Source organism: Miscanthus floridulus, chromosome 2 (assembly GCF_019320115.1).
Source record: "Miscanthus floridulus cultivar M001 chromosome 2, ASM1932011v1, whole genome shotgun sequence".
Taxonomy (NCBI): Eukaryota; Viridiplantae; Streptophyta; class Magnoliopsida; order Poales; family Poaceae; genus Miscanthus; species Miscanthus floridulus.
Genome location: NC_089581.1, coordinates 46,587,305 through 46,594,648, shown reverse-complemented (window position 1 = coordinate 46,594,648; position 7,344 = coordinate 46,587,305). Strand labels below are relative to the sequence as shown.

General features: G+C 41.4%; 1 non-coding gene across 1 annotated transcript; it reads left to right on the top strand.

Annotated features, from left to right (window-relative positions):
- The first annotated feature begins 2,449 nt into the window (after window positions 1-2,449).
- Window positions 2,450-2,558, top strand: LOC136540945 (small nucleolar RNA R71). The gene has a single exon (XR_010780062.1). It is a non-coding gene; the product is annotated as a small nucleolar RNA R71 (small nucleolar RNA).
- Window positions 2,559-7,344: the final 4,786 nt, after the last annotated feature.

Genomic DNA, 7,344 nt, shown 5'->3' with positions numbered 1-7,344 from the left:
TAAGGTGAAGAACAGAGTACTTGCATTGAGTCGAGGAACTAATCAAGCTATAAGGAGTCATGTTGTGTTGAGGATCAAATCATTAGTAGAAGTGACTTGAAGCCATGAGGTGAACTCATATGTATGGAAATGGTTCAAGTCACATGCTCAAGATATGTTTGCTCGAACAAATAAGACAAAGATGTTTGCAAAGCATGTATCAAGTGATATTGAGAAAGAGGATAATACATGCGATGGTGGAAACTCCCCAATTATAAAAGGATGCGGTGACCAACTCAAAAGTGTTTAAATTCTTTGATGTTTTGAATTTGAGTTTAGGAAAAGCTGTACTATAAAGGGGGATACAATGCACAAGCTTTAATGTGCAACCAAGTGCTCATTTACCCACCAAATATCCTTAAACCCTCAGCCAAGATAGCAAGCTTTACAATCCTATCTTTTGTGCTGCCTGGCAGGTGAGGCACTTCCGCACCTAAAGAGAGGCACCGCGACAGTGTGGCACTACCGCACTTGAGGAGCGACACTGCCGTGACTCAAGTGACTGTTGGGGCTAGGAGATATTTATACCCTTCCTCTTGCTCCCCAAGGGCTCTCTTGAACCTCCTGCTCATTCCAGCTCATCAAAAACAGAAAAGAGCTGCTCTCTCTCCCTCCCTCACTATTGGAGACCCTCAAGCTTCTCCCTTTGATTCCCTTCCAAATCCAAGAGAGTTTGAGCCTTCAAACTGCATTAGAGAGCAGCCCCAACTATTCTTCATCTCCTAGAGCACTTGGTTCATGTTTTGGTCGACGGTTGTGTTTATTACTCTTGGAGCTTTGCTCCTCGCCGGCTAGAGCATCGCTCGTGGAGCTTGCCAACTTGTGTGGTAGCCCCGGGAGGTTTGTAATCACCCCAAACAGCTAGTGAAATCACCCCTCATCTCAAGAGTTCATTCTCTTGACTTGAGAATGAGGAAAGGGTTGAAAGAGACCCAAAGCCTTTGTGGCAACCTCAACAACGTGGACATAGGCAAGCTTTAGTGGTGAGCTAAACCACGAGATAAATCGGTGTCTCACTTGTGTTCTTGTGATTTGCAATGCTATACTTGTATTTGTGGTGATTCTAGGGTTTGGTCCTGATCTACTTACTGATGCACTACACTACCTCAGAAACATCAATAATTTGCTCGATCTACTTTTCCTTGGGCAGTTTTTGAATTGTAGTTTGAGCTTGTCTGCAGGCGCGGCAGTGCCACACTTTTGTGAGGCAGTGCGGCAGTGCTGCACCTTGAGAGCAGCAATGCCGCACCTAGAATTTAACTTCCACTGCGAGTTTATTTTAAATAGGCCTATTCACCCCCTCTAGGCGACATCGAGGTCCTTTCACATCTCCACTTGTTTCCAAAACTACAAAATCTACAGGAACATATGATCGTCCCACTCGAATAGAGGCATCTTCAAGAACTCCCTTAGGGCAGCAAAGTGACTGATCTACAAGCTATAAATGCATGTTTGTGTACAACAAAGTATGTCCATTAATTTGATCATAAATTACCTTAGGCATAATGTTGACACTTGCTCTGAAGTCACAAATAGCTTTTTAGAAAATGTGAGGTCCAATGGTGATGGGCCTGGATCGCTCTTCTTTTCCGGCAAGATATAATCTATCCACCTTCCCGTCGATGGTTGTATACAGTAATATGCTGCATTGTGAATATCGACAAGTTTTACAGTTTCTAGATCTTTCGGTTATCTCGATATCTTATCTTTGTCGATCAGAGGAACAGCAGCAGCCAGCTAAGATATTTGCAATTCTACGATTTTATTAAAGCTATGCTAGTTTTTAATGGCAGAGGAGAAACTATATATTCTATTGTTTATATTTTCTAAGATTTTATCATTGGAAGCTAATTTTCTAGATAAACCCTCCATTATTTTAGCTTGGCCGGAAATTAATTCTCTCAAAGGTAGTTGATTGAAATTATTGAAATTATTACATTAAGAGTTACCTTGATAATTACCTTGGTAGTTTAGGCTGTGTTGCTGATTCCATCCTTGATTCTATTGAGGACGAAAGTAGTTGTTGTTGATGAAGTTCACATCCTCATGTATTTCAGGGCAGTTGTTCCCTAAATGCCCAGTGTTTCCACACTCTTCAGATGTCATGTAGGAATCATGAATGTGCATGACTTCTTGCTTCTCATTAGCTCGGTCTTCGAGCTTCATCATCAGCAGGTCCATCTCGGTAGACAGCATGTCTACTTATTTGAGTTGATGCATACCTCCATCTCTCTTGCGGGTCTGAAGACGTTCTTCATTCCAACCTTGGTTGGAGGCCATCTTCTCCACAAGAGTTATTGCAGCTGGTATGGTGAGTGACAGAAATGCACCTCCAGCAGCAGCATCCATAGTCTCACAAGTACTGTTGGTCAACCTGTGGTAGAAAGTCTGCATGAGTAGCCAATTCTCCATCCCATGATGAGGACATTCTGATATGTAATCTTGGAAGCGTTCCCACGCCTCAGGGAAAGATTCATCATGTTGTTGCTAAAAACTTAAGATTCTCCCACGCAGAGCATTGGTCTTGCCCGTGGGAAAGAACTTCGCTAGGAAGGCTGTGGAGCAGTTATCTAATGTAGTATTTCTATCTTTGTTGACATAGAACCACTGTTTTGCCTTCCCCAAGAGTGAGAATGGGAAGAGGCGAAGTAGTATGGCATCTTGGGTAACTCCTTTGATGGTGAAAGTGTTGCAGATCTCCAGGAAGTATTGAAGATGAGCACTCGCATCTTCATGTGTCTTCCCACAAAACTGGTTTGCTTGCACCATGTTAATGAGAGCTGGCTTGAGCACGAATCCATTGTTTTCAACATTGATTGTTGGTCCGATACGGATGTTAGCTGTAGTTGGAGCAGAGAATTCATGGAGAGTCTTGTTAGCCATAGCTTAAAATTCAGGTGTTAAGCTTTGCCTTATCTTGTTGTCTTCTAACTCTAGAGTTGAGACTTTCTTGAGTTTAACCTTAGTTCTCCTGATTAATGCTTCTGGATCTTCAACGTAGTTCATCGAAAGGTCAGAACCGATCATACATTACCCTACATAAGATACAAAAGTAGACAAAACAAGGGTAAGCCTATTTGAGTAGAGGTCAATGGTTATCTCGATCACATCAATAAGTATAAGTTTATCAATACTTCCTTTGCCTAGCTACCTTTCCCCAGCAATGGCGCCAAAAATGTTTGTTGGTATTTATTAACGTGTCACTTGAGTAGTCACCCTATGATGTTGACATTCCTTAGCATCTTTTACTAAGTTGTCATCCCTAGTGATGGTGTCAGAAATGCTTGTTGATACTACCTAATGCTATATCTAGAATGACACAAAGAATTACTTTAGTATTTCATGTGACTAGAAAGAATATATATAAATGAAAGAAATCTGCAAGCACACAGATAATATACCATTGTAACACTTTACCCGAGAGTATTTCAGGTATCGTTATTTATATTTTTATCATAGAGAAGGTCTAGTATGGACATGTATTGATAACTTATACTATTGACGGAGAAGTAAACCATAACCTATATTCTACTCATAACAGGGGTAAATCAAGAGGTAAATGTATATATGGTGAAACTCTGAGGATGATTAGGGTTCCTGTCTTCTCTTGAATACAATGCCTCAGGGAGGGGGGTAGGATCTGGTATATATAGGCCGGAGCGTCAATCCTGAGCGCTCGGATCAAACCGACTTGAATAAACGGCATAGATGCAATCTAAGAGGCGGTGGAGAACCGACATAGCAACGGGGGGCTGACATGTGGGCCCCAGGGGCCACCCCGGCGCCTTGCCCTCTCCTTCGGTGTGGAGTTCTCTTGAGTCTTCTGGAACCTTCTGGTGTCCGTTTCACTGCAAATAAATGCGATTAAGTCTGACATCTAGGTCTACCTCGACGGTTTTCTGGATAAACCCTACAGAAAATACAGATTTACCAAAACTCATAAAATTTATTAGTTTAAACCCCTAGATATTTGTTGGTGATCATATTTATACTTTTATACATGTTATACTGACGGTTTATAATGGTTATCAATAACAGGTTTGTATCCTGAAATGGATAGGGCGATGCTCATTGACGGCGTCAATACCATGCTGAGGGTGGCAACAGAAATCTTCATTTCTCAAAATCCAGCTGATGGCGTCCAGAAGCGTCTGAAGATTGAGGGTCAGCAAGATGACGAGGATCCAAACCCATGATGGTGATGTGAGTTTCGCTCGTGATGATCGTCGAAAAGCTCTGCGTGACTGCTATCAGTTGAACGTTATGTTTGGCCAGTCTGTTTGGCCTTCTCTCTGAAATGACTCTGTAATCAGGTTATTTTCTGGTTTGATGCAGACGTTTAGCACCCTAAGCTCTCGTACGTCTAGTATCCTCTTAGCTCTGAGCCAGAGTCTAGGTCTACTAGAGTCTTTTGCTTTCGCTGTCTTTGATCATCTGTGATCTTCAAACAATTGTATTTCCGTTCTTTCTATGAATGGGAATGGGATTCGACCTCACGTTGAAGAAAAAAAAATCTATAGTTACCACAAAAAGTCTAATTTTTCAAGCCAAAGCTCCAAGCAAGTGGTTTAAAGTTAGCTTTAAACTTTAGCCCATATCACATTAGATCTTAAAAGTGAGCTAAAGTGTTCTAAAACTCTTAGAGCTCTAAAATTTAGAGAAGGGGATACAAATAGGCCCATAACCTACTAACTAATGGTTTTAGAGACATTTTGAACATCATTTAAAAGACATTGGGAGCCTAAATCTGAGAAAAGATTTTCAAACTAAATTTAGGTTTATTTATGGAAAATGGAGTCTATTTTTTGAAACTCATGAAAATGTTTTTAAAGCCCTTTTGAAACTTAGTTTAAATCATTTTTCATACACTTAAAACAAAATTTAAAACCATTTAAACTATGCGTTGAAGTAGTTTTTAAAGAATATATTTAAACTTGTTAAAGAACAAAACCTATTTGTTGATTTTTTTTAAATTTCATTCTCACATAACAACATGAATATAAAGGCACGGAATGCAACAAACAATTAAGTCAAATTATGAAAAGTCTATAACATCACGTTGTTCACATTCCAAAGAAATTGGCGACAAGTCAAAGAAAGGTCTTTATTATTTACTCCCTCTCTTCCCAATTGTAAGTCGTTTTTACCTTTTCTAGGTACATAGATTTCACTATGTATCTAGATATATACATTATGTCTAGATACGCAACAAAAGCTATAAATCTAGAAATGCTAGAGCGGCTTACAATTTGGAATGGACGGGGTACTAGTTAGCTAGACCTTCCATTTTTAGTAATGGAGCAATCCAAAATATAACGTGGAACAATAGATTTGCCACTAATGGAAGTAATATGTTGTTGTAGATTTTTTTTGTCGTTGTTGCAATAAGGGCCTATTTGGATGCAAGAGCTAATTACGAGCTAGCTAAAAATTAGCCAAAATTAGCTCTAGCGCATCCAAACGGGAGGGTTAATAAGTGGGATAATTTTTAGCCGAGTCTTCAACTAGTTATTAACTAATTAGCTAGAGAACCATATCTAATTTGGGCTAATTTTGAGCCCCAACTAATAATTAGTCATGTGTATCAAACATGCCCTCTAAGTATATAAGTATAAGAAGGGAACAAAGGAAGGAAAATGATTAAAAAAGAAAATGAAATAGAAGGAAAGAAAAAGAGCGAGTATGGGCCGCGTCTGGGCCGCCAGCAGGCTGCGCGCCCATCATTCCCAGCCTCCCAGGTGCGTTCTGCCGTGCTGCGTTGGCGACAGAACTCGAGCGCGATACATAGCCTGACAGCCTAACCGTCGGCTCCGCCACGGGCACTACGCCACAAGGCAAAGGCCACGAGCAATTGCCCGCCGGTGCGCTCTTCTTCTTCCCACGCGGCCACGCCCCCTCTCCCCCGCCACGAGACGAGATTCGAGAGGCGATGGCTCGGGTCCAGGCCTTCGTCGCAGTCGCCGTCCTCGCCGTAGTCCTCTCCGCTGCGGGCACGGAAGCTGCTGCGTCGACGGCGTGCGACGCCCCCTTCCACGCGACGCTCATCCGTTCACCTCTGCCCGTCGTTCGCCACTTGGGAGCGACTGCTACCACGTTGTGCTGCTAGCGGCTGAGCATGGAGGACTTCCATGCCTTTGCATTGGGCCGCGACCCAATTTTTTGTTTTTTAGTCTTTTTTTTTTAAAGATTTTCACAAATACGTTCCTAGCAATATTCTTTCAAAAATATAAGTCATGATTTCGGCGCCGTGACATTTGGCGTCGAGTTTACACGTCTCGGCGCCAATTACTTTGGCGCCGAAGTCCAGGGTCATTTTCTGCGTGTCGCTGACATGGCTGCTTGCGTGGCGCGGACGTAGCATGAGCTCGACGCCAATTACTATGACGCCGAGCTATGGAAATTGATCTAGGGTTTATGTTCATGAACTAGCCTAAAAATGCTTCTAAGTGTTGGATCAATAGTTAACTCCTTTTTTCATGATACTGTTTTGACCAGGGTAAAACTATAGTTTCTTTTCTAAATATGAAGTTTGACTTTTAATAGAAGTTGTAGTTTGAGTTGAGTACAACATACTTTGCTTTTGGACCTAAACCTAAATCAGTCTTTAACATAGCTGAATTGGGATGCTGTTTTGGCCCATCTAAATCTTTCTAATTCCCTTATCGCCGGTAGTGAATTGACATGTTTGCGATATTTTATCTTCCAAATTTATATAGCAACTCAATTTGATACCGTACTACGAGTTTGAATACCCTCTAAGGAGATGACAACAAAATAAGTCTCGTCAAGTTTGGACTTAGCCACGATAAAAAATCAGACTTAGCCACAGTCATAAATTCTAGACTCAGCCATATTTCCACGTGCTTACAGGTCATGACGTGCTTACAGGTGAGGTGTGTTGCGTCCGTGCTTGCATGCCTACACATGCACGTACGGTTCGTTGCATGAAACGATGCATCTTCGGTTAGCAATGCAATAGACACATAGAGCCGAGCCTTGCATCGCCCCGCCGTACTGCAGGAGCCGAGCTCTGTACTGTGTTGTCCGGACGTGCTATAGTTCTATTTGGTCAGATAAATTTTTTATCTTAAGTATTTCTATATTGTTTTAAGTGATCAAACAGCAGGTCACTATAAAACTCTAGTGTTAGCCACATTTCTCAATATCCAACCTAGACAACATCCATGAGTTCAACATCTAAGAGTTGAACATAGATATAATACACACTAAGAGTTGAACATCTCCACCCGCTTACTGAGTAGATAGAGATAGATTATTAAAAATATAAAGCATAGCAACAAACAG